The sequence below is a fragment of the Cetorhinus maximus genome, chromosome 13, assembly GCF_964194155.1.
Source record: "Cetorhinus maximus chromosome 13, sCetMax3.hap1.1, whole genome shotgun sequence".
NCBI lineage: Eukaryota > Metazoa > Chordata > Chondrichthyes > Lamniformes > Cetorhinidae > Cetorhinus > Cetorhinus maximus.
The window spans coordinates 43065716-43090807 of NC_135891.1; the positions used below are offsets into that span (position 1 = coordinate 43065716).

The window sequence follows — 25092 nt, forward strand, 5'->3', positions numbered from 1 at the left end:
ATCAGAGGCCACCCCGCCAGTGACCTGACGTTAAACCCGTGCCTCTCAATTTTTTAAACAACGCGGTGCACAATATGGCAGGAGAAGCCTCCATTGCCATTGATGAGTCACATGCCCCACCCAATATTGGACTTTGCTGATTTCTGGGACCATTCCACCCTATATTTAAAATTGAATTATTCATATTTTTCTAGAATTTGCTGTCATATTTCTTTCATGAGCAGGTCTAGCCATATCCCAATGACTTCGGCACTACGAAACAAACAGCAACACCCATTTTTCCAGATAGTCTGCAGTAGAATTTGAAATCAGTGACATTGAGACTGCATATTTATTCAAGTATCAATGCGATTTAGATCTCTGTGAATCTAAACTAATGTGTTCCATTGCTATGAGATCACAATTTATTAAGTAAATATAACAACAGCCAGTTTTCATTTATGGCGATACATAACTACAGCACATTTAAAGGATTGCCATCTGCATGGAAAAGTGGGAAATTTTTCTTTGTTTGCAAAAAGCATGATAGATTGGGCTGGATTTTCTGCACCCACCCGCTGCCGCGATCTTCTGGTCCCATCGCAAGTCAATGGGCTTCTGGCTGAGGCACCGCCTTGCCCACAGCTGGTCCCACTTTCGACAGGGCTGGAAAATCCCAGCTAAAGATCAAAACGACATGAATGAGATTGAAAGATTTCCACATGAAAATATTATGATGTAAATTATTTTTCTCAGTAAAAAGAAAACCTATTGTCTCCAAGTTTTCCCTTCCCCTTCTCCACTCCTCACCTATAGGTAATATTTGCCTAATGAGATAAAGTTCCATTGCTTCCAGTTACCATTTGTTGGCATCCTTCTATCTATGAGAGATGATAAACATGCAGTAAACAATCCATTTAAGTAGTGGTGGTGGGGGGAGGGGGTGGTTGGGGGGTGGTGTGGGGGGGTGGTTGGGGGGTGGTGTGGGGGGGTTGTTGGGGGGTGATGGGGCTGGTGTTGCGGAGGAGTCTTCAATAGGCCACACCTTTCCTGATGGCTGTGAAGGCCAATCCTTGAGAGGCAAGTTGTGCCACAAGCACCACCCATGAACCTGCCAAGTGACGTTGTGGGTTGTTGTTTTCGGCATTGGCATCTATTGCCAAGCTGCGCTAGTCACAAAAGTCATCGCCATTTCCCTCTTTCACCAGCTAGTGACTCCCAGGTGCAATAGTTGGTGTTTAGGGCCTTCATCTCATGCTGGCAAGCATCCATGAAGCGGAGCCTTTGGCACCTCACTGGGCATCTGGTACCTGCTACCTCACCACACAGAACGTCCTTGGATAAATGATCGTCTTCCGTCCTGTGGACGTGCCCAATCCACCAAAGCCGCCTCTGTTTGATTAGTGCCAACATGCTTGGGTGCTCTGCCTTTGAGAGGACTACCACATTTGTGATTTTGTCCTCCCAGAACATACCCATAATGCGCCACAGGCAGTGAGGTTGGAAATTATTGAACTTCTTGGTAGCTCTTGGCATGAATCACGGGCAGACAGCAAGGTGCTGAGGATACAGGCCTTACAAACCACCAGATTGGTCCTGAGGGTCAGTTTTGTGTTATCCCATGTACCTTTTGTGAGTGAGCCAAAGGTATCTAGTCACTCTACATATCTTGATACAAGCAGGCTCTCTGACATCAGGACATCACAATTAAACAAAATCATGTTGCTCATTCACTGCCCACACATGCACAGTTCCATTAGAGGTTATTGTATAGGAGCAGGGACCCCAATAACTTTTCCGTGTCTAATCTAAGATTCTGTTGTAGCACATATATTTCTATGGACTGTAAGGAAAGTCTAAAGAAAGAAAGGCATCGTATTCAGAATAGGTGGGGACTGAAAATAAAAGTTTAAATGAACACTTTTCATACATGCCGTGGGCTTTAAAATTTTACCCTGCAACATACACTTCTTAATGTTGTCTGCTGCTCAGTGCATATACCTATTTTTTCAAAGACCCAGTATAATTTAAGTTAATGAAAATAATTGGAAAGTTTTAGATTTGTTATAATAGATAGCAAATATAAAAACATTGCATATGCAAGGTGATTCATGAGGCTAATGTGCTGACATAGAGATATTGTTTTTATGTTGAACAAGAGGATTAATAGCCCTACTTATCATTTACAAAAGTTAGTAAAATGGAGGATGACAAAGTGTTTAAGCAGGTTAAAGGAAAAAACAGCCAATCAACAATACATCTGTAATAATAATCCTCTAATGCACCATACATACCTAATGAGGCATTTAACTAAAAAGCTAATTTGTCCAACTGTTCAGTGTGTAATACTTAAGCAATGAAAATTTAAAAATGTCCATTTCCCCACAATGGACTACATTTTTTTGGTCACCTGTTTAATGTCAGGGCACATATATCGATCCAAAAAATAAATGATCCAGTCACCTCTTTTCTGTTTTAACTGCAATTCTTATTTTAAGATTAATTTGCACCTGAAGCAGGGAAACAACTGTATACATTTAGCGAAGAAGCTGTGCCTGTGATACAAATCAAATGCTGCATACTTTGTCTCCTGCATCATTTTGAGGCGGGGTGGTGATGCTGAGTCCCTGTAATAAATAGGGTTACTATACAGAGAAAAAAAGATGCTTAAATTAAGCGAGTAGATAAGACTGGAGAAATTGCTTGCTTCACTCTCTGCTCCTTTGCCATGCTCACTTACATCAGATCTAATTTAGGAGTTCAAAATTTACCATACAATTGCCTTGTTCCCCAACAACTAAAAATCCTGCACCGGTTCTTCATGATTAGCCTTTAACAAGGTTTTAATAAGCAAAAAGCTGACTTTAAAAAAAACTCCTGCGAATTTTCATGCATGTATTCAACTGAAATAGTAATTAGAAAATTATTTAATTAGAAATAGAAGGAAAATAAGGCCAACTGCGATTAATTAAGTTTAAAAAGGACAGACATACTCCCTTAAAGAAAACCAATCTGGCATCATCCTGTGGAGAAATCCCACGATCTTGTCTGCCACCAAAGGCTTAGCTTATCTAAAAGTGTCCACTGTTTAAAATAAACAGTGAAAAATTGAACTTCATGTAATTTGTGCAGGATCTGTAGTTTATCTTGAGCATTTCCAGTTTTCAAAAGGATGTTACTGGCATCTTAGAACATTTCTGGTTCACATTTTGTTTCGATTATATCTCCACAGATGTCGGTCTGATGTATGGTTTTCAGACTATGCTGTAGCTCTGTTTTTTTTCCCCTGTATTTTCTCCCCTCTCCTTCTGAAGGCAGTGACTCATGCTAAAGATTCACAGGCACTGGCAGCTCTGCAGTGTCATTCCCAAGTGGTAGCTCCTCATTCATGAGCTCGTGCAATTATTTTTTTAACCAGGCAAATAAGTGCATGTGCATCTATCATACCACATGGAGAAAGATGTACTTTTTCCCATTATCTCAGAGACAATAGAAGCATGTGCAAGTAAAAACAGAAAATGCTGGATAAACTCAACATGTTTGGCAGCATCTGTGGAGAGAGAAACAGAGTTAAGGTTTTGAGTCCAAAATGACTCTTCTTCGGGCTTGGGATATATTATTGTTTAGTAAAATCAATAAAATGCAAAACAAAAACTCTAATTCAATTTTTCTAGAACATTTATATATACGTGTATGTATATATACATATATATATAGAGAGAGAGAGAAAGGGGCAAAATACTGTCATCAATATATCAAAATGGCCCAAAGGCTCAGCTGAAGCTTCATTTACAAATACACTTGAATCCCCAAATTAAATTTGTATTGAAGGAAAGTCTGAAGCACACACTCAGGATACAGACAACAGATGTGACCGTGGGAGTGCTGCTTACGAATGATACTCAGCAGAGTTGGGCTGTAAGATGCTGAACTGTGCTACACATGGCAGGGAATATGATAAGACTCCAGGTCAAATAACTGAGCAGCTTGTGAGCCATAGAAAGCTCTATGGGGGCAATTTTCATCTGCCCACTGCCCTGGTAATGCTGAAAATTACCAGCATAAGACTAAAGATGCCTGAGGCCCACCTAACAGGATTTTTGAGCGTGTTTCAAAAGCGGTAGCCAAAACTTCAAATCAAAACAGATGGGAATGTTATTTAAATACTTAAATTGGGCTCTTATGCTTATTGTAGGGACCCCAAAGCAAATTTCGCTTACCAATGGCCAAAACGTGCCAAACATGGAGTTACACCTTAAAGGAACCACTGCAGGACACTCTGAAAACCAAGCAAAAAACCTCTGTGCTACTGGCAGCTGGCCTATTAAATACAAATAAGGCTTGATAGTGAAAGTGGCTCAGGCCTTTGGCTACTGCCATCAGGCAGATAATCATTCCACCCACCACCTGCCTAATGTGTCCTTTATAATTGGACGCTATGTGCTTAGTTCATATTAGCTGAAGGTGGATGATATATCAAGTGGATATATAGTTCAGCTTGGCTATAATTTTTAAAGGATTGTAAATTTATTGGTGGGTGCTTTTATTTTTAAGCGGCCAAAGCTTCAGTCTTCACGAACTTCAGAAAAAATTAAACACTAGTAAAGAGTATATTAAAGTTAATAACTTCAAAATAATTTCTTCCAGAATGTAGCATAAATATCAGTCACAAGTCTGGTTTGGGATTAGCAATCACATAAGAATGTCATTTTTTTATTTATATCTATTTTTCCACTGGGTTTAGTGAAGCTAGGAATCTTAGCTTCTTAAATGCAAACTATAGGATGAGTTTTCCAGTTAACAGGATGATTGGCACTGGCATAAAGAAAGCAAGCGAGAGCCAAGAAATCAGGCAGGAGCAATATTGTTGAATCCTCGCCTGAATAATGCATCATTAAATCTTCCAGCTGGCTTATCAGAATCATGGAATTTACAGCAGAGGATGCCATTTGGCCCACTGTGCCTGCACTTCTACCAATGCCGCCTCTCCAAATAAAGCTGCCCACCCAAATCCCATTTCCCTGTCCTTTCCTTGTATCCTTTTATATTTTTCTTTTTTGAATACTTATCCACTTTGTTTTGAGATGGCCTGAACTACCCTCTTATATTCTGAACATTGGAGGCCCAGACATGTTCTGGGTTGTTCAGGAGCTGAGTTCTTAAACTGTATTTTTTTCATTTGCAGTTTTTCATTTCTACAATCTAAGGGTGGAATTTTCCAGCCCTGCCCTTGGCGGGCGTCCTGGCGGGCAGGAGAGGAAAATATTGCAAGATCGGAAAGATTAGTTTCCTGCTGTCATAAAAGCAGTCTGGGATCGCCTGCTCTAGCTGTTAATGGCGGGTCACATTTCCCACTGCGGCTTATCGGGAATGTCATTTTAATACATTTGTATCTCACTGTAAGGGCTGGTCGCCAAAATCATCCCCCCATGCTGGATCAGTAGAGCACATTGGTATCCAATTAGATTGACATGTTTCACATCGGTATATAAGCGATATCACCTGGTGACCTGCACTTCGCTCATGACTTCGAGGTTCACCCGTTTACCTTGCATGGTGCAACTCAGACTTCGCAGGCAGCATTGCTGGGTGTCAGAGGCAAGTCTTTACCTGCCAGACCAGTGGTAAGGCAGGGGTGGCTTTTAATATGCTGAAGGGCAAGACCTCCACTGGGGAAGGTGGTAAACTGACCTGAGGCATGGGAAGGGGTTGCAGCGCAGGAGATCCACTGGGGGGTAAAAGTGGGGAAGGTTGTGCTCAGACACATGACTGAGGGTGCGGAGAGGAGTGCGGTGGGGAAGCATCATCAGCACCAGGGCGGGGAGAGTGTCGGTTGCAGATTAACATAAGTGGCTTTGGGCCAGAATTGGAGATCGTTGATTGAAGAATCGCTTCAATGTTGAGCTTGCAAAGACTGTCCTTGTCCCAGTCCAGACAGGGGAAGGACATGTCAGTCCAATCTCAGTCATGTCCAGGGTGTTGTGCGCAGGGCACTGTTGCAACATCAGGTGCGTTTGTCCAGGGGGTTTCTGGCATCATGCTCAGTCAGGGGAGGTATCTGCAGCCTTTGGATGGGGAAAAGGTATTGTGGGAGCATTTGAGGGTGTTGGAAGGGGGTGGCGTGGCTCTATGTCAGGCTGTGCAAGTGTCCTCAAGATGGGGTGGGGTGAGGTCCACATGGGGCATAGGCACATCTACCTCACCATGTTCAGGTGATAACAAAGGGCTATCCACCACAATCATGATGGGATCAAGGAATACAGGGGGAGGATTGAGATGTTCTTGGAGGGAGGAAAACAGCAACATAGGAACAGAAGGCCATTCAGCCCATCAAACCTGCTCCGCAATTCAATACGATCATGGTTGATCGAACATTTCAATGCCTTTTATCCACACTATCCCCATAAGCCTTTACTTTACTGTTAATCAGAAATCTATCAATCTCTACCTTAAACATATTCAATGACTGAGGTGCCATGGCCCTCTGGTATACAGAGTTCCAAAGGTTCACAACTCTCTGAGTAAAGAAATTTCTCCTCATCTCGGCCAAAGTGGCTTCCCCCTTATTTTGAAATCATGTCCCCTGGTTCTGGACTCTCCAACCATGGGAAACATCTTACCTACATCTACCCTGTCTATTCAATGAGATCACCTCTCATTCTTTGAAACTCCAGAGAATACAGGCCCAGTTTCCCCAAACTCTCTTCATAAGACAGTCCTGCCATCTCTGGAACAAGTCTGGTGAACCTTTGTTACACTACCTCTATGGCAATAATATCTTTTCTGAGGTAAGGGAACCAAAACTGCACATAGTACTCCAGGCGCGGTCTAACCAAGCTTCTATACAATTGAAGCAAGACTTCACTACTCCTGTACTCAAATCCTCTTGTGATAAAGGCTAATATTTCATTAGCCTTCCTAATTACCTGCTGCATCTGCATGTTAGCCTTCATCGGCTTATGGACAAGGACACCCAGGTCCCTTGTACGTCTACACTTTCTAATCCCTTATCATTCAGGAGATATTCTGCGCATCTGTTCCTTCTACCAAAGTGGATGACCTCACATTTTTCCACATTATATTCCATCTGCCATGTTCTTGTTCACTCACTAAATCTGTCCAAATCCTCCTTTAGCCGCCTTACATCTTCTGGTGTAAATATTCATCTAATGTTCAATCTGAACATTAAGCTTCTCCAGGATGATGGGAGGAATTTCCACACTCACACAGGGAGGGTCCAAGGTGGTCTGGCAGTGAGAGCTCGGCACCACCATCTTCCAATCTGCAGCAATGGTGCAGTACACAATTAAAATGAGGAGATACTCTGCTGGTGAGGGCTCTGAGTGCCAGTTGAAGGGCAGGTGCATGCATTGGGTGGTGGGGTGGGGTAGCATGATTAAAGGGGCACCCAACTGAAGTGTGCATTCCCAAATGAGGAGAGGTGCATAGCTGAGACATGTTGGGAGCCTTTCAATGACAATGCAGGGAATCGGGAAAGTAAAGCAATGATATGCTTTCATGCAAGACTAATCCTGCAGAGTGTCACTAATCAATCTCCTTGCATTAACCCCCTATTCACAGCGTGGAGATTCCCAGAGTTATGATAAACTCAGAGCAACTGGGCAACTGGATAAGCTTCAGATGCGTGTTATAATCGTGGTGCTGGCAGCTTCACAGAAGAGAAGCCTCAGAACCCACTCAATTAATCTCAGTTTCTGACTACACATTTTCCCTCAAGTGTATTTCAAAGAGCGTTGTATTAGAGTGCAGTGAATGAGGGTCCAAGCACTTGAGCTGAAAGCAGCACATCCAAGTGTCTGGCCAAAGCAATGTCATAGCAGTCAGTCATGTAAAGTTGGGCGGCTGGGGGTGGGGGGGTAGTGGGGGGGAGGTCGTTGTGGAAGGCGCACCTTGAAATGAACCCTATGCTGAACTAGGTTTTTGGGGGAATTAGTTTCCGACACTGGAACAAAGCCCTTGAACCCACATTCACTGACTAGTCCTGAACAGAAATAAGACCTTTGCAGGCTGATGCTGACTCATGCCTGTTTCTTATTGATGCTGCGGAGAGGAGACCATCAGGAAGACGCCAGGCTCATCTGCAGATGAGTGAGAGACAGTGTCACTGACGCCTCCGCATGGCCAGGGACCTGGTGACTCAAATTTGCCACATTCTCCAGGAATTGGAGTCATGCGGGTTGGGAGGGTACCCATCGCCAGTGTCTGTAAAAGTAATGGTAGCACTGAACTTCTACACCAGGGGCTCCTTCCAGGGCTCCTTCTGCAGGATCTCTCAAGTGTCCACGCACAAATGTTTAATGAGGTGACAAACACCTTTTTTGCCAAGGCCCACAATTACATCAGCTTCAACAGAGGTCAAGCAAGCTAGGACATCAGAGCACTGGGCTTTGCATCGATTTCCAGATTCCCATAGGTGCAGGGTGCCATTGACTGCACTCATGTGGCTATAAATGCTCCCTGGCAACAGGCACGCCAACACATAAACAGGAAAGCCTACCACTCACTCAGTGCACTGCTGGTCTCCGACCATAAGTAACTGATCATGCAGGTTTGCGCCAGACAACTAGGAAGACCCCATGACTCTACTTGAGTAGGTCACTGATCCCAGACATCTTCGGGGGACAACATAGGGTTGGCTCCTCGGTGACAAAGGGTACCCACAAAGGACATGGCTGATGACGCCCGTGCGGTGACCACAAAATCCTGCACAGTGAAGGTATAACGATACGCATGCTGTGACCCGAGCATTGGTAGGGTAGACCATAGGCATCTTAAAGATGTGATTCCAATGCCTGGACAGATCTGGCAGAGCATTCCTGTAAACTCCCCAGAGGGTCTCATGGATCATCGTGGCTTGCTGTGCACTACACAACCTGGCACTGCAAAGGGGCGAGGACTTACCAGATGCTGACATGGAGGAGCTGCACATCTCCTCCGATGAGGAGGACATCGAAAGGGCCGAGGGCATTGAGGTTGAGGAAGCCGAGACTGCAGGGTAAGGGGCCATAGCATGGGCCAGACAAGGCAGGCAGGTGCATGAGGCCCTCATTATCACCAGATTCCACGAGGAGGGTGACGAGTTACAGTCAGTGTTACACCCTCTGAGACAAGTGCCCTTCATCATGAGCTAACATTAACACCAGCGTTGCTATTCCTCTCATTTCAAGCATACACTTCAATCTGAGAGTGAATACCTACACATCAGGCCTACATTGTACTGATCCTTTGAAGGATGATGAACCATCAGCAACATGTGTCCTTGCTGAGATGAGGTGCTAAACGGAGGAGGGAGTCCTGGAATCAGACGTCAGAAGGTGCTGCCTCCTCAAGCCTATCTCCAGCATCCCATTTGCAATGGCAGCTTGTAAGGGCCAGGAGCTGTTCCACTATTCTCAGTGGGCTCGGAGCTGTATGCCTTCAATGTGAAAAAGCTCCTAAAGGAGGTCCCTCTCCAGCAACAGAACAACACATTCTGTGTATCCTCGATGGTGAAACTGATAGGAACACTTGGGCCAAAGCAGCCGAGGGCGCTCCACAGATGTGCATCTAATCAGAGATAACTCGTTCCTCTGTGTCACCTTCTTCTCTATCACATTAACATCCGGCACTCTCAGTTAGGGATGCGGGCCTGCTTTTACCTTCACCTTACTATGCATGTGGACCACCTGAGAATGATGATGTTCAACCGTTTACGTTAAAATGCCTCCTCTGTAATACACACAATGTGACCTCAAGGCCAGCTCTGGCCCTTGCAAACTGAAATGGCAACATTTTCCTCCCATCGGGGAGATGTGCGGAAGCGGGAGCAGGCACGGGCGGGTTTCTGATTGGCGCCCCCAGTTGGGGGCGCGCCGCCATTTTACGTGGGCGGGCCAATTAAGACCCGCCAGGGTGACGTCTGCTTGGGAGTGCTGTGCAGTCCCTGTGCGGGTGGAGGGGTGGAGGGGGGAATTCCCTGAGCCAGGAGTGTGCTCTATCTCACATGCGCACTAAAGAGCGCACAGATCTCCTTGAGGCAAAGTGCTGCCTCAGGGAGATTGACTCAAATGTGAAAAGCAGTTTAAAGAATAGAAATAATTTTACTGACATGTCCCCTCATGTGACACTGTCACATGAGTTGGGACACGTCCATAACTTTTATTATAAAATGTTCTGAAATTTTTAAATCCCTCTTGAAACCTCATCCTGCCAGTGGATGAGGTTTCATGTTTTTTCAGAAGCCCGCCGGGGCTCCCGGCCTGCCCGCCAACCTTAAGGTTGGATGGGCAGGTCCATTAATTGGCTTAATTAGTTTTTCAAAGGCCTTAAGTGGCCGTTGACAGTTCAGTGGGCGCGCAGCCAACTCGGCTGCGCGCCCAGCGAACTGAAAATCTAAATGACGCAGGGTGATATTGGGACGCATGCCCGATGTCACCTCGCATCATTTTTCGCGTTGGCAAGTGGGCCCTGCCCCCCGATTGCCAACCGGAAGATGCAGCCTCAAAATGCTCAGATACCATGAGGCCCTCAAAGTAATGAGTTGTTGCTAATGAAGAGCACACTTCAGCCTCAGTACATCATCGGTCCTATCCCATTGTTCCCCTTCAACATTGTTTAAAGCTACAATGTGCACTTCCAGAGCAAGCTCAAAGACTCTGTTGACCACCAAAAATTACCTTTTGAAATTGGTTTCACATGTTTCAGCGAGTGTTTAGGTGATGGGATGCACAACGCTGCATCCCAACATTGTGACAAGTGCCTTGTGACCGCAATGCAGACAATTATAGGTTTGGAAATGCTCAAGGCTATAGGATCGAGTGTCAGGGCAATAACGTGGCTGAGAGGGGGAGAGCTTCGGCAGCCTGAGGTGAACTAATTGGTGAGTTCAGCAGACGTACACTCAGAAAGTTGGAAGTGCGGTTAACAGACAGCAGTGCACACGAGCTCTGAGTATATGGGCTCATCACATGAAAATCCTGCTGGATGACAGAGAGCACATGGAGTTGTATGGTATATGACCCTTCTCCATGCATCAACACATCTCTCATTGTACACTATGCCTTCACCTTTCAAGAATGCAGATGGGATAGGAGAACGCCTCTGCCTCAATCTTACACAGCCAAGAATAAACATGACATGACCCTGCAAAGCATGTGAACGAGGTTCCTTCCAGAAGCACACTTAACATTAAGGCTGAGGTATCACTGATGTTGAGAATGATCTGAAAAAGGGGCAGCAGTGTGGTGATATGGAAGCACATTACATAGACGAGAGGCCCATGATAGTGACATCTGCACTAAGTGAGGGGAGGGACCATGGTATCACACCTGATTGACAGAAACACAGCTCATCATAGAAAGGAGGAATACACAAGATGAAATGGGTGCAATTCTATTTACATTGATGAACATTCTATACATGTTTTGCACACCTGTGCCACCATTGTTCTCCTAAATTTTTCTAACTTTCTTAACCCTCCCACTATGTCTAGGTGCATTCCCAACATCCACAGTGGAGGTGCATGCTAAGCCCTGTTATCTGTGATGACTTTGGTGGGTGTCCTCTGGAGGGCTGAGACCTAGAGGGCCCTGGCTTGCTAAGGGTCTCCTGCTCAGGGGAAAGTGCACCCTCCTCGGCTTGATCTGCTGGAGGTGATGGGGTCACAGGAAGAGGGGATTGGGATCAGCTAGATACCCCTGGAGTCAACTGGGTGGATGGCCTGGGGTGCCCAGCTGCTTGTCCTCCTCTCTTTGGGTGCCCGAGGGCCCATGGCTGATTATTTGAGGAGAAGGGACAGCTGGAGTGAGATCGAGGTGCCCTGCCCCACTCTGGCATGGCCACAAATGGACGCCCCCAATGGCTACAATGAGGAAGTGCAGCTCTTGCACCAGTGCAGGAACGATGTTCTGGACCAAGGTCTCCTTGGCAGCCACCATCCTGCCAGTGTTGACCTCTGTTTGTTGACATGCCAGCTCTATTACCTCAGACTGAATGCGGACGGACTCCTCCATCGTCTGTTGTAATCTGAGGAATACAGCTGACATCTCTTCCTGATGTTCCCCCGCATGTTGCTGCAGCTCCACCAACTGATTTAGGACCAAGTCTGGAGGCACATCATCTGACTCAGACTCAGCAGAATTGTGACCTCCAGCAGTCCTCCAAGTGCCAGCGACTTCTGATGTCCCAGCCTTTGCCTACTGTGGACCAGATTTTGCTGCTGTGCTCACCAGATTGTGACCCCGAGCCTGCTCTAGAACTAGGTCCTGCCAAGGTGTGTGTCTCTGCACTGGTGGAGGGTGTGGGTGAGCACTGTGATGGATCTTCTACTGTGGTCTCCTCAGGATCATCGTCCGAAGTGTCGTCAGGACTTGGGCTAAGGGCCTGGCTGACTGAGGCCACCTAACACTTGGCTGAGGTTCCTCTGAAGGAAAGTAGATAATTAGTGTATGGCATGTGACTCTAAAACAGGACAACTCATAGTATGGCTGTTTTAGGGATGAGCTGGTGCAGGATCCTCCTGTGGGTTTTTGCCACTGACCTCACCATTGCCAGAAGCAAGGTCCACCTCCTCTCTGGCCAGCTCAATGGTTTGGTTTCCGAACTGAGCCAGGATCTTGAGTTCAGGCACTCCACCCCCAGTCTGGGACCTCTCCCTGCGATTTTGTGCAATCTTGTCTTGCATAAAGACAGATGGAGATAGTATGAGCAAGACACATGACAGGGCAGATGATAAGGACGCCTGAAATATGTGGGTGGTGAGGGGAGCTATGGACAGGATGAGGACATGATCTCCAGAGGAGATGAGCCCAGATGGAGATGTGAGGATGTGTGTGAGAGTGAATGATGATATCCCTTGAGCTGGCAGTGAGTGAGATGCTAGTGAATGTGTGATGGGCTTGTGAGTGGGTGAGTTGAGACTGATGGGATGGTTGATTTACCCTGGCGGCATGGATGAGGTTATTCATTCCTTTTCTGCACAGGGTACCTGACCTCTTCTGTGCAGCGTTGGCACTGATCACCATTGCCACCACCTCCTAAGCTGGATTGGTGAGCTTGCTGGACCTCCTGCAGCCAGAGTGGGGTAGAGGATATCATGTCAGGCCTCGACTGCATCCAAAAGGCATTCCAGTGAGGCTTCACTGAATTTGGGGGCTGCTATCTTCTTGGCTTATTGGGCCATGTCTTCAATGGAGAAATCCTGAGCTGCAGACATTGAGAACGCTGTGTGTGGCTGCACTTTAAATATGGTGCCCAGGGTGAGGAAGTGGTGAGATCACGATGGGGTGGGCGAATCAGAGGCTGCCCGCCAGCGATCCGGCATGTTTCTGTGTGTACATATTTAATCAGGTGAGAAGCTAAAGATACGGCGCGAAAACCCACCATTGCGGCTGGTGGGAAAAACGCTGATTTTCACACTGAGGGAAAAATCCTGCCCTAAATTCTTAAAATGGATATTAAATTATGTTGGGTTCTCAATGTGAATTTATTAGAGGTGAAAGAAGAGAATGAAAGGAAGGATGTGAAGTAGATTAGTTTGCACCAGAGTGGAATGAGGCAGAATGCCCACACACACATGTACGCAGACACATCTGACAAACCTGTCAGCCTCGGTTCAGTGGAGCACTCTTGTACCTGAGACAGAGGCTTGTGGGTTCAAGTCCTACTCCAGGAACTTGAGTACATATGCAGGCTGACATGTGAGGAAATGCTGTACTGTCAGTGGTGCTGTCCTTCAGCTAAGTGTTAACCCTATTTTGCCCTCTTCAGTGGGTGTAAAAGACTTTGTGATACTACTTGAAGAGGAGCAATGGGAGTTCTCCTTGGTGTTATGGCTATATTTACCTCATCACTTATCTGGGCATTATTTTATTTCTATTTCTGGAATCTGTACAAATTAGCTGCTGTTTCCTAAAGTACCACAGTGACTGGACTTCATTAGCTGTTAAGCATTGTGATATCCTGAGCTTGTGAAAGGTGCAATATGGATGCAAGTTTTTACTTTCTTTCTTAGCCCTAAGGAAACCTGTCTTTGCTGAACCCACTAAGGAGGCAGTAATGAAGCTGTGCAGCCTGTTAAATTTTGATCACAGGCATGTGAACAGTAAGCATCGCAGCAGCAGTAATTAGCAGTGACATATAATAGATTTGTCTACTGATTCAAAGTAAAAATTGCAACCGATTCAAGTCTGAACCATTCAAGTTTATCTGAAAATCCCTGAAGTTGGCTGAATTTAGAGGGCTGGGTTTTCATGGAGTCAGGGAGGCTCATCCCAGGGACCAACTTAGTGAACCTTCACTGTACCGCCTCCAATATAAGTATATCTTTTCTTAAATGTGAGAGACCAAAACTGCACACAGTATTCTAAATGTGGTCTCACCCAAACCCTGTACAATTGTAGCAATACTTCTTTATTCTTGTAGTCTAATCCCCTTGCAATATAGGCCAACGTGCAATTTGCCTTCCTAATTGCTTGCTGCACTTGCAGGCTAACTTTCAGTGTTTCTTGTATGAGCACGCCCAAGTCTCTTTGAACACCAACACTTACAAGTTTCATACCTTTTAAAAAATATTTTGCTTTTCTATTATTATGGCCAAAATGAATAGTTTTACACTTCCCTACATTATATTCCATCTGCCATCTTACTGCCCACTTATTTAACCTGTCTATATCTCTTTGCAGCCTCTCTGTGACCTCCCCACAGCTTACCTTTCCACTGAGCTTGGTATCATCAGCAAACTTAGATACATTATTCTCTGTCTCTTCATCTAAGTCATTAATATAGATTGTAAATAGCTGAACACCCAGCACTGATCCTTGCAGCACTCCATTATTCACTGCCTAACAACTTGAAAAAGCTCCGCTTACGCCACTCTCTGCTTTCTATTCATTCACCAATCCTCTATTCATGCTAATATATTACCGCCAATTCTGTGAGCCCTTATCTTGCCTACTAACCTTTTGTGTGGCGCCTTATCGAATGCCTTTTGGAAATCCAGGTATACTACATCTACTGGTTCCCCTGTTAGTTACATCCTCAAAAAACTCTAATAAATTTGTCAAACACAGTTTCCCTTTAGTAAAACCATGTTGACTTGTTCTAATCATGCTATATTTTTCTAGGTGCATTCTTAAGACTTCCTTAATAATAGATTCCAGCATTTCCCTTACAGCTGATATTAGGCTAACGGGCCTGTAGTTCACAGATTTCACTCTCCACCCTTTCTTTAAAAATAGGGTAACATTTGCCAACTGCCAACTGATGGGACTGTTCCCAAATCTAAGGAATTTTGGAAAATCATAGTCAGCACATCCACTATCTCTGCAGCTGTCCCTTTTAGAATCCTAGGGCAGAAATTTTCGCTCGGCGGGCAGGCGCACGCCCAACCCGCTTGAGCGTGAAATGACACGTGTTGACGTCGGCCGAGCATGCCGGCATCAACGTGCAGTTGCGTGACAGTTCGGTCGGCGGGCACGTGCCGGAACCAGCAGCCCGGCTGCCGACAATTAAAAGGCCTGTTAAAGCCATTAACTAATCAATTAAAGTAAATTTTTCGCGGCCTGTCCAACCTAACAGTTGGCGGGCAGGTGAAAAGGCCAAGCGGCCTTTGCATTTTTTTTGAAACATCATCCGTGGGTGGGAGGAGGTTTCCAAAAGCAAATAAAAATAAAAGTTTTGCAATTGAATTAATAACATGTCGCTGCTCATGTGACAGAGTCACATGAGGGGATATATTTTATCACATTTTTTTTCTTTATTATTTTTGGTTATATCTCTTCATCTCCCTGAGACAGCTCCGTGTATCAGGGAGATTATGCAGCGCTCACTCGCGTGCATGCGTGAAGTTCATGCTCGGCCCGTTCACCCTCCTGCCCCACCCCCCACATAGACAGCGCTCAGTGCTGCTGCTCACATTTCACGCTGGGTAGGCCTTAATTGGCCCGCCAGAGTGAAATCGCCATGCGGTGCCAGTCGAGGGCAGTGGTCGGCTTCCCGACTGACCCCGCCTGCCCCCGCCAAGCCCTCCCGCCAAGGGCAAAATTCTGCCCCTAGGGTACAGGCCATCAGATCCCAGGGATTTGTTGGGTTTTAGTCCTTCAAGTTTCCCCAATACTTTTTCTCTGCTGATATTAGTTTCCTTAATTTCCATACCCTTTTTAGCCCCTAGATTACCGTTTTTTGTGAAACTTATTCCTTCTACTGTGAAGACAGACACAAAATATTTGTTCAATGTCTCTGCCATTCCTTCATTCCCCATAATAATTTCTCCTGTTTCTGCTTCTAAGAGACCATTGTTTACTTTAACTACTTTCTTCTTTTTCATATAATTATAAGAGATCTTACAATCTGTTTTTTTTATCTTTCTGGCTAGTTTACTCTTATTCTGTTTCTTTCCCTTTTTATCACCTTTTGGGTGTCTCTTTGCTGATTTTTAAAATACTCCCGATCCTTAGACTTGTGGTTGTTTTTTTTTGCAATATTGTAAGCCTCTTCTTTTAATCTAATATTATCCTTAACTTCCTGAATGAGCCATTGATGTGTCTTCCTTGCTGAGTCTTTGTTTGTCAATGGAATTTTTTTTAGGAACATTTTGAATTGTTTCTTTAAGTGCTTCCCACTATTAATTTACCTCCATACCTTTAAGTCTATTTACCCAAGTAACCTTAGCCAGTTCTCCACTTAAGGCTATGTAATTGTCTTTATTTAAGTTTAAGATTCTTGATTGTGATTAGAATATGTCACTTTCAAACTTAACATGGAATTGAATGGTATTATAATCATTATTTCTAAGTGTATCTTTTCCTATGAAATGAAACCTGCTTCATTACATAATGCTAGATCTAAGATAGCTTTATCCCTAGTCAATTCCCCAACATTTTGCTCCATGAAAGTGTCATGAAAACATTGCCAAACTGATTGTCCCTGTTATATGAAGAGTAAGTTCCCCATAATTATTACATTTCCTTTGTTAGAAGCTCCAATGATTACTTGTTTAAAAAAGCAATCATTCATTGATAACTTTCCACTTCCTTTAAAAAGCTCCTTTTTACTATAGGCCAATAAACATGTCAATCATCCAGACCCTTTAAAGTACCAATAGCTGAAACTACAAGCACTTGAAGCCTCTTTAACTTGTGTGAATAAATACTGTGCAATTGGCAGAAGAGATCAGAGAGCCAGAGCTGTCAATCAAGCAATCTTTTCCCTGGGTCTCTATTGGATTCTGAACTCTCAATCAAGCCTCATTATGTAGTTTTATGTGTTTTTCCCCTGCTCCCAGGTTTTTCAAAATCATTTCATAAGCAATTAGATCCATTAACTACTTCTTTGTACCAGTAGTTAGTGTATTTTGTGCTCATAATCTTTATCTGATGCTTGTTTCTCTTCTCTTCACGTTAATTTTTAAATTCTAAGCTGAGTACCTAACTCAAACATTAGCCTATATTTTCTATTTTCAGATCGTGATGGGCCTGCTGTAGATATCCATAAATGTCTCTATTTATCACTGATTATCAGCACTTGCAGTTTCTAAAATCTACATTTTAAGTAGATCTATCCCTTTAAAGATTCATATCATACATCCATCCTTCCTTCTGTGTCCTACCATACATATCGTGGCTTCTGGTGATCAGCCACTTGCTGGCTCCGTAGTCTATGCAACAAAAGCATTTTTTCTTTCCCTATTGCCTAGAGAGTTCATATCTACTGACCTACTATGGATGGGGCACACAAACCCTACAATGTTGTGAAAAGTATCTGATTTGAGGCACTTCAATGGTTGAGAATGTATCCTATCCATGTTCTACTGTTGTGTGTATGTCCATGCCCTCCAGCTATTCTTGTCATTATAGTATTGGAGTTGCAACCAGCTTCTCATAGTGCAGTAGAGATGGAAAATACATTGGCCTGGATCTTATAGTCAGTGACAAAGGGAGAATGTTCATTGTTCACCGTAGAAAAGCAACACACAAAGAACTAATGGGCTCTAGAGCATAGATTTCCTCTTCTCCACTGTCAGTTTCAATTTGGTGCCTTCTACAAGGGATCTTTGGTTCCCAGCAATAGGGCAGGTAGCAGGCATGCCAATCAGCCAATCAGATTGAATAATTCTTACAAATAGGATTAAAAAGCCTGGAGTATAAATCTCATTTTAATTATTGTACAGAAAGTGAGATAAAGATTGGATCATATATATGGAATTAATGGAGAAATACAAATATCAGAATGAAAGATTTTTTAAAAAATAATACATTTTATCAAAAATCTGCAATTTTGTAACATTTTTCTGAGGGAATGAGATTTCAAACTTTAAAGCTTCATTTTTCAGGGCCAGAGAAATTGTGCAGTAGTAATCATAGCTTAGTACACCATTAAGAATGCAAGTTTGAACAAAGCTTAACATTTTCCTTAGTTTTTACAGTGAGAATAGTGTGTAAATAGTTGAAGTTCACAACCAATGATTGCTAATGACTTCATCAATGAAGACTGCAGCAACATACCCTGTGGGCAAACAGTGTCTATCTGATAGCAGCTTCTGGATTTCCACATTTAACTGCACATGTGTGGATGCCAGAAGTTGCTGTCACTTTTGCATAGCCTTGCCATTAATACTACTGCAAATCCTGGCAAATATCCATACTTCTATCGCTATATTAGTGAGGAAAACCAGGAATCCAATCCATGGATTGTAACCATGAGGCATAAATGATGTATCTATTATTCCCTTGTACTGTAGACTGGATTACAATATTTAGAATGGAATTCAGTTCTAGTTTCAGATTCATGAATATCCAAGTTTGAGGAACCTTGAAACTGAAATTGAAAAATGTGACTCGTTCTTGGTAACCCAAATGTTCTTTAGGGCTCTTGTTTCTAGAATTGGGTAAGAAATGACTTAAAGAGATAAAGGGCAGAATTTTTACCTTCTGGACCCACTCCCAGTGTGATAGCCAGTAGCAGGTTAGGAATCTGAAAATTCATAGCTTTTTAAATCAGCAACCAATTCTGGGTTTGTTGTTTAATCAGAGAGTGTGGGCCTAATGAAGACCCACACCCATCAAGTTGAAGGATCTCTATTTAAAGGGAACCAAGTAGGAATCAGAATGACTCCATTGCAGATCTATCAGTGGAGATATAGCAAGCATAATGTTGGAAGCACAGCATGAAAAAGCTGCACCCGAGTTCTATGAGGCATCTCTGGAGGCTGCAGGCTGTGAAGGCCCAAAGAGAAAAATTGTTCGCTGCAGGTGGGAGGAAGAGGCTAGCCTCTCAAACAAAAAATAACAGCTCCAAATAGCTGAGGAAGTCAACAGCAGGAGTGTGCTGGATTCAGTGCAAAAAGGTCAATAACCACATGAGAGCAGGATCCACATTCAAGTGCCATCCTCCACACTCTGACTTCCCAGCACTCTCTTGAACAACTCCCCACAAATCAACATAACTCATTCCTACACCTCCTCAAATCTCCATCGGAATAACCAACACTGACACCCTCATCCTATTTCCATCTCACAGCCATCCCTCAGAGTTACCTGGACAAATATTGTCATCCCATCCCCTTCACACAATTCGTTTCTCACATTCTTAGGGAAAAATTTTCCCCCTGTTGGGGTGGAAGTGCGGGAGTGGGCGCGGGCAGGCGCACCTCCGATCGGCGCCCCCAACTGGGGGCACGCTGCCATTTTACGTAGGCGGGCCAATTAAGGCCCGCCCAGCGTGACGTCCGCTCGGAAGCTCCCTGTGCAGGCAGGGGGGGATTCCCTCAGCTGGGAGTGCACTCTTTCGCACATGCGCGTGAAAGAGTGCACAGATCTCCCTGAGGCTAAGTGCTGCCTCAGGGAGATCGGCTCGGAATTAAAATTTTTAATACAAATGATAAAAAAAATTTCCCTGACATGTCCCCTCATGTGACACTGTCACATGAGTTGGGACATGTCCATAACCTTTATTGAAAGATTTGATAAAAATTTAAATACCCTCATGAAACCTCATCCCGCCCGTGAATGAGGTTTCATGCTTCTTCTGAAGCCTACCAGGGCTCCCGGCCTGCCCGCCAACCTTAAGGTTGGACGGGCATGTCCATTAATGATCTTAATTAGTTTTTCAATGGCCTCAATAGGCCATTGACAGGTCGGCGGGCACGCAGCTGACTCAGCTGCACCCCCACCGGCCTGAAAATGGAAATGATGTGGGGTGACGTTGTCCACTGGAGGATCCTGCCTATAACTCTCTACTTTCTCTCCTTGCAGAAGAGAGCACAGAACTCCAAGGGAGGCATGGTTACTGGCAATTGAGAGATGAGGGTCTCCCAGATACCTGGTGACAGAATTCAATATCATACTACCACTTGGCACATAACAGTCATTAATGTGAATTTGCTGTCACCACTAACTGAACTATAAGCATCTGCACAAAGCTGCATTTGAACCTTTTCCACTTGTCATTTCTAATTCATGTCTTTCACACCCCAGAGTTCTTCAAGTGTGACAGAAGAACTGAAGAGGCCAGGAAGTCTTTAGGAGAGGTTATGCACTCAGGAAGCACCACCACATGACTCAGAGCATAACCTCCTCCAGCTCAGAAACACACATCTCAGTGGGACCTCCATTGGAGATAGCTAGGATGCCACAAGGTGAGACACACAAAACAAGTGAGCAGAATAAGGAGCTGGAGGCACAGACAGCTGTGGAGGGTCCCTGTCTGCAGGGCACTCTAATCTGTTGGATTGAGCCTTGGGTGTTGTCCATGAAGAAAATAGTTCTGGCACAGAAGCAGGAAATGTATGAGGTTCTATCAGCATTTCTAGAGGCTCTGCACATCCTTGTAGAGAGAATGGAGGAGCCTGCCTCTCGCATGAGTGCCATGATGTCTCAGACCTTTGACCCCCTTGGAAAGAGTGGCCACATACATGGAGCAATGGACAACCCAGTACCCTCATCATGTACCCTCAAGTACACTCAGTCTGTCACTTTAAACAAGATGGAAGAAAGCCTTAGCTTGGCCATTCAGTACCTCCCTGAAGTGTAGCCAAGTTCTCACCAGTTCTTGGCTCGCAGGGAATTGTAGGTGGGCCATGAGTGGAAGTGGTCATGGAAGTGGGAACTCTGCTCAAGACATGCTCATCTTGCTCCCCAAACCCCAGCCAGGGCTCCGCATACTGCCTCCTGGCCCAATGCCTGTGTCTGCCTTGCCTGGAGGCAGTTGTTGGCAGCACCCTCACAGGCCCTAAAACCCAAAGGATGCCCACCATGGGCATCTCTGCTATCAAAGCAGGGCACAAGCAACCTGCCTCTAGCTTTTCTGAAATCACAATGATAGCAGCACAAGGAAGTAATAGGAAACGGAAAAGGCAGATGTTTTAATTCCACAAGGGGAATCCCTTGGGTGTTTATAACAATGTCACTGTGTTAATGCTTTTGAGAACTTCAATGAAGCATAAACTTTGCTTCAAGTTTTCATTTTCCACACATTTCCATTGTCACCTCTCACCTGCCAAATGACCATCAGCCTTGAGAAAAATGATATGATCAGAGTAGAGGACAAACAAAGGGTGTGAATGAGATTGAGGGCTTATTAACTGTGGTAATGATTTGTGTTGGGGGTGTTGGGGGTTGTGGTGCACAGCAGGGGTTTAGTGTTGTTGTGCCAGATGGCTTCACACCCTCAGGTTATCTCAGCCGTGCCTGTATGAGTCTGTCACTGGTAGCTAATGAGTATCTACAGGGATCCTGGCAACATCAGGCTGCTCATCATGCTCCTTCTCTTGCTCTTTCACTTCGTCTTCCTTTGAAGCTGCAGAGTGGTCAAGATCTTCTCCTACAGCTTCATTCCTTTCTACAGCGCGATGCTACACAAGACACAGCAGATCACTACTAATCTGGACACCTTCACTGGTGCATACTGAAGGGCACCCTCAGATCAGTCCAGGCACCTGAGTTGCATCTTCAGTAACCACGTGGCTTATTTACTGACCACTCTTGTGTTCATGTGGCTTCAGTTGTACTTTTCTGTGCATCAGTGATAAGGCTGCTCATTGGTATCCTTAGCCACATCCTTAAAGGATGTGCCTCCGTGAGCAATCCACAAATTTGGCTGGAGGTGTGACGCTTTGTGGGAGATATGACTAGTGCATCATGAAGGCATCCTAATAGCTTCCAGGATATCTTACACAGACATGCCAGTGGTCACATAACAGTTGACCATTGGTAGCTGACCATCTTTTGATTGATGAAACTCCTGTTGGATCTGAGGGCACCTTGACTGCCACATGGGTGCAATCTATGACTCCTGCACAAATGGGAATCCAGCAACTGCAGCAAATCCAAGGGCTCTCTTGTTCTGACTGACCTCATCGGTAACAATGTAGATGTAATTGGCAGCCATGGCAACTTCCACGAATAAATTCACAACAATTAGAATATATACGGCGGGATTTTCCACACCCCGCCCGCCGCCGGGATCTTCCGGTCCCGCCGCAAGTCAATGGAATTCTGGCTGGGGCGCCGCCTCGCCCGCGACAGGGCTGGAAAATCCCGGCCATAGTGTCTAAGAGACAATCATTCTAGTTTGCTATTCAAGGTTTTATTTCTTCGATCAAAAATGAACTGTTGGATTCTGCTTTGTATCTCATTTTGAAAATGTATATCTGCCTCCATTATTAAATTGGGACAACTAATATATCAGTACAAAAAAATCGATAAAAATACATTTATGTCCATTCTATGTTTTAGTCTGCTCAAGTATCATTCTTCTAGTCATTTGGTAGTACAGAACTTTGAATATTGCTGAAAAAAGAGACATCCTATTAAAGCTTTTCGTTTTGAACTCATCAGGACTGCTACACAAGATAAACCAACAGTAAAGGGAACAACAGTTTATACTGCATGAGAATGCACTTTCTTCTCATGCTGTATGAATTGTTGTTCCCTTTACTGTTGATTTATCGGTTGGTTACAAAGATTCACTGGTTAAGATCAACTTAATTGCTGTTGCAAATAAAAAGAGAAAATGCTGAAAAGCAAGTTAGGCAGCATCAGCAGAGTTCATTTCCACCCTTTCCACTTTCACTTGCCTGAAAGCTATTACGTCTCTAACTTTTCCAAGATCTGGTTAAAGGCCATCGACCTGAAACGTTTAACTGTTTCTCTCTCTATAGATGCTGTCTGGAAAATTCCAGTCAGCTTCCGATAAAAGGCCTTCAAAGGCCTTTAACAAACTGAATTGGCTACCTACCACTTGCGCAAGTAGCTGTGCTGACCACCGCCCCCCGCCCCACATCCTGCCTCCGGGGAAATGGCCCAGGATGGATGGAGCCAGGAAATTGGCATGCTGGCAGGCGGTGTGAAATTCTGTGTCTGCACCCAACTGGGCCCAAAAAATTCAACTCATCATGTCTGAATCAAGTTAACAACAGAAATGTACTAACACAACAAGAAATTGCCAGTTAAAGGAAAAGGCTATAACTATAACAAATAAGAGTCAGGACAGACAAATTATAAAACATTTAATTATTGCACTTTACTGTGCAGGTCAGGTTTCTCTTTGTGGGAACTGATTCCCATTTGACCATTATGTGATTCAGTAAGCATTACTTCCAGTCCTACAGTGCACTGCAATAGAGATAGTTCAAAACCTGACATTATGGGCCTCAACTGCAAGCTGTTTTCAATCTCCTTTTCACTTTAAATGGAGAGTTTCCATCTCAAGATTAAGAGATTAAATCAAACATGATTTAACTCCAGCCAAGTGCCTTCCCAGTGTTTATTCTTGGCTTTCACTGAGCATGTTAAGCTAAAGTTTTCCAAATAGTCATGGAAAGGCAGCTATAACTCATCAGCCTACACCAACACAGTTTATTGCAAAGGTTTTGAACCAGATTTATATTGGCTGCTTTGGAACAGAGTGCATTGCTTGGCTTACATCTGAAGACATAATTGGGCCCAATTTAACATTTTTTGCAGCAGCATGGACCTATTATTGTGATAAATACTACGTAAACAGCAAGAAATATAAGCCTGATCATACACCTGTTTTTTTGGGTGCCGAGGGTGCTTTAAGCCTCCAATATGGCAGTAAGGAAGTGTACTCTCATTAGGAGCCAGCAGTGCACCATATTGGGACAGGCTAAAAAATAGGGCACATGCCTCAAATATATATTAGACCCTTCAATTATCGCTCTGCAATAATGAGTTTCCCTGAAGTGCCTGCGCTAGCTTCATTCAGGAAAACAAGATCTGTAAGCAGCCTAACAGATGCTCCTTAAAGGGACCACAGCAGGCTGCCACCAAAAAAGTAAGATTTTAAAATGTATTTATCTGAATTTGGAGCTGTGAGGAGCCGGCATGGACCTTTTGGCTCCACATTAAAGCCATGTCAGCCATTGCTTCCTCTCCCACCCTGTTGTTTACCCACCCACCCCACCAACAATCACTGCCACCACACTCCTCAATCAGCACCATTAACTCCCCCCAAACACCACTATTGCCTATCTCACTAAACAATACCATTTGCCCTCTTCTCATCATTAACTTTGCTATTCCCATCTCCATCATTTCCTTTCTCCCCCATCTCCACTGATGCTCTTCTCCTGCTTGGCCCTCTCTCCAAGTCTTCTTCAATATCTTACCTGATATAGCGATACAGAGGCCTGATCTTCAAGTCCTCTTCTCTGTCAAGCTGCCTTGGGACAAGCAGTAGGTGTTTTCAGTTTGCCAGTCCAATGGTAATGAGGCCACGCAAGTGCAGGAATTGTCCCTTACATTCCCTGTGTGCCCATTCTTGAGTGCTAGAATTTCTAGGCCATAGTGTGCATTTAATGCTTAGAAATCATGTGGTGCAGACAGATTTGATTTCATTGGTCTTTAGGATGTGTTTTGTTACTTTGAAATGGGAAGGCTTAATTGTATAAGAACTTTAACATCAATCTTAACAAGAACACAAAGAAAAATATTTTCATTTACAGTGCTTAGTCCACCAGCTCCTGAACAGTAGCTTTGCCCCACAACCACAGGCTGGGAATCACAGAATTAGCATGACACTTCATCCACTGTAAAAGCAGCCTTCCTTTCTGTGCTGGAAACTGTCCCTGTCTGGTAAGGGTTGGATGTAGCTATG

At 44.4% G+C, this 25092-nt stretch overlaps 1 long non-coding RNA gene across 2 annotated transcripts in view; it reads right to left on the reverse strand.

Moving 5' to 3' along the window:
• Positions 1-361: 361 nt before the first annotated feature.
• Positions 362-25092, reverse strand: part of LOC144688584 (uncharacterized) — a 256591-nt gene continuing 231860 nt past the window's right edge. Inside the window, exons 1-3 of one of the 2 annotated variants that reach the window (XR_013578441.1) lie at positions 2973-3314; positions 790-860; positions 362-659 (exon numbers count right to left, since the gene is read on the reverse strand). This is a non-coding gene — a long non-coding RNA (uncharacterized LOC144688584). Of the gene's footprint in view, positions 660-789; positions 861-2972; positions 3315-25092 lie in introns of those variants that run through there. The other variant, XR_013578442.1, reaches the window with a different exon arrangement.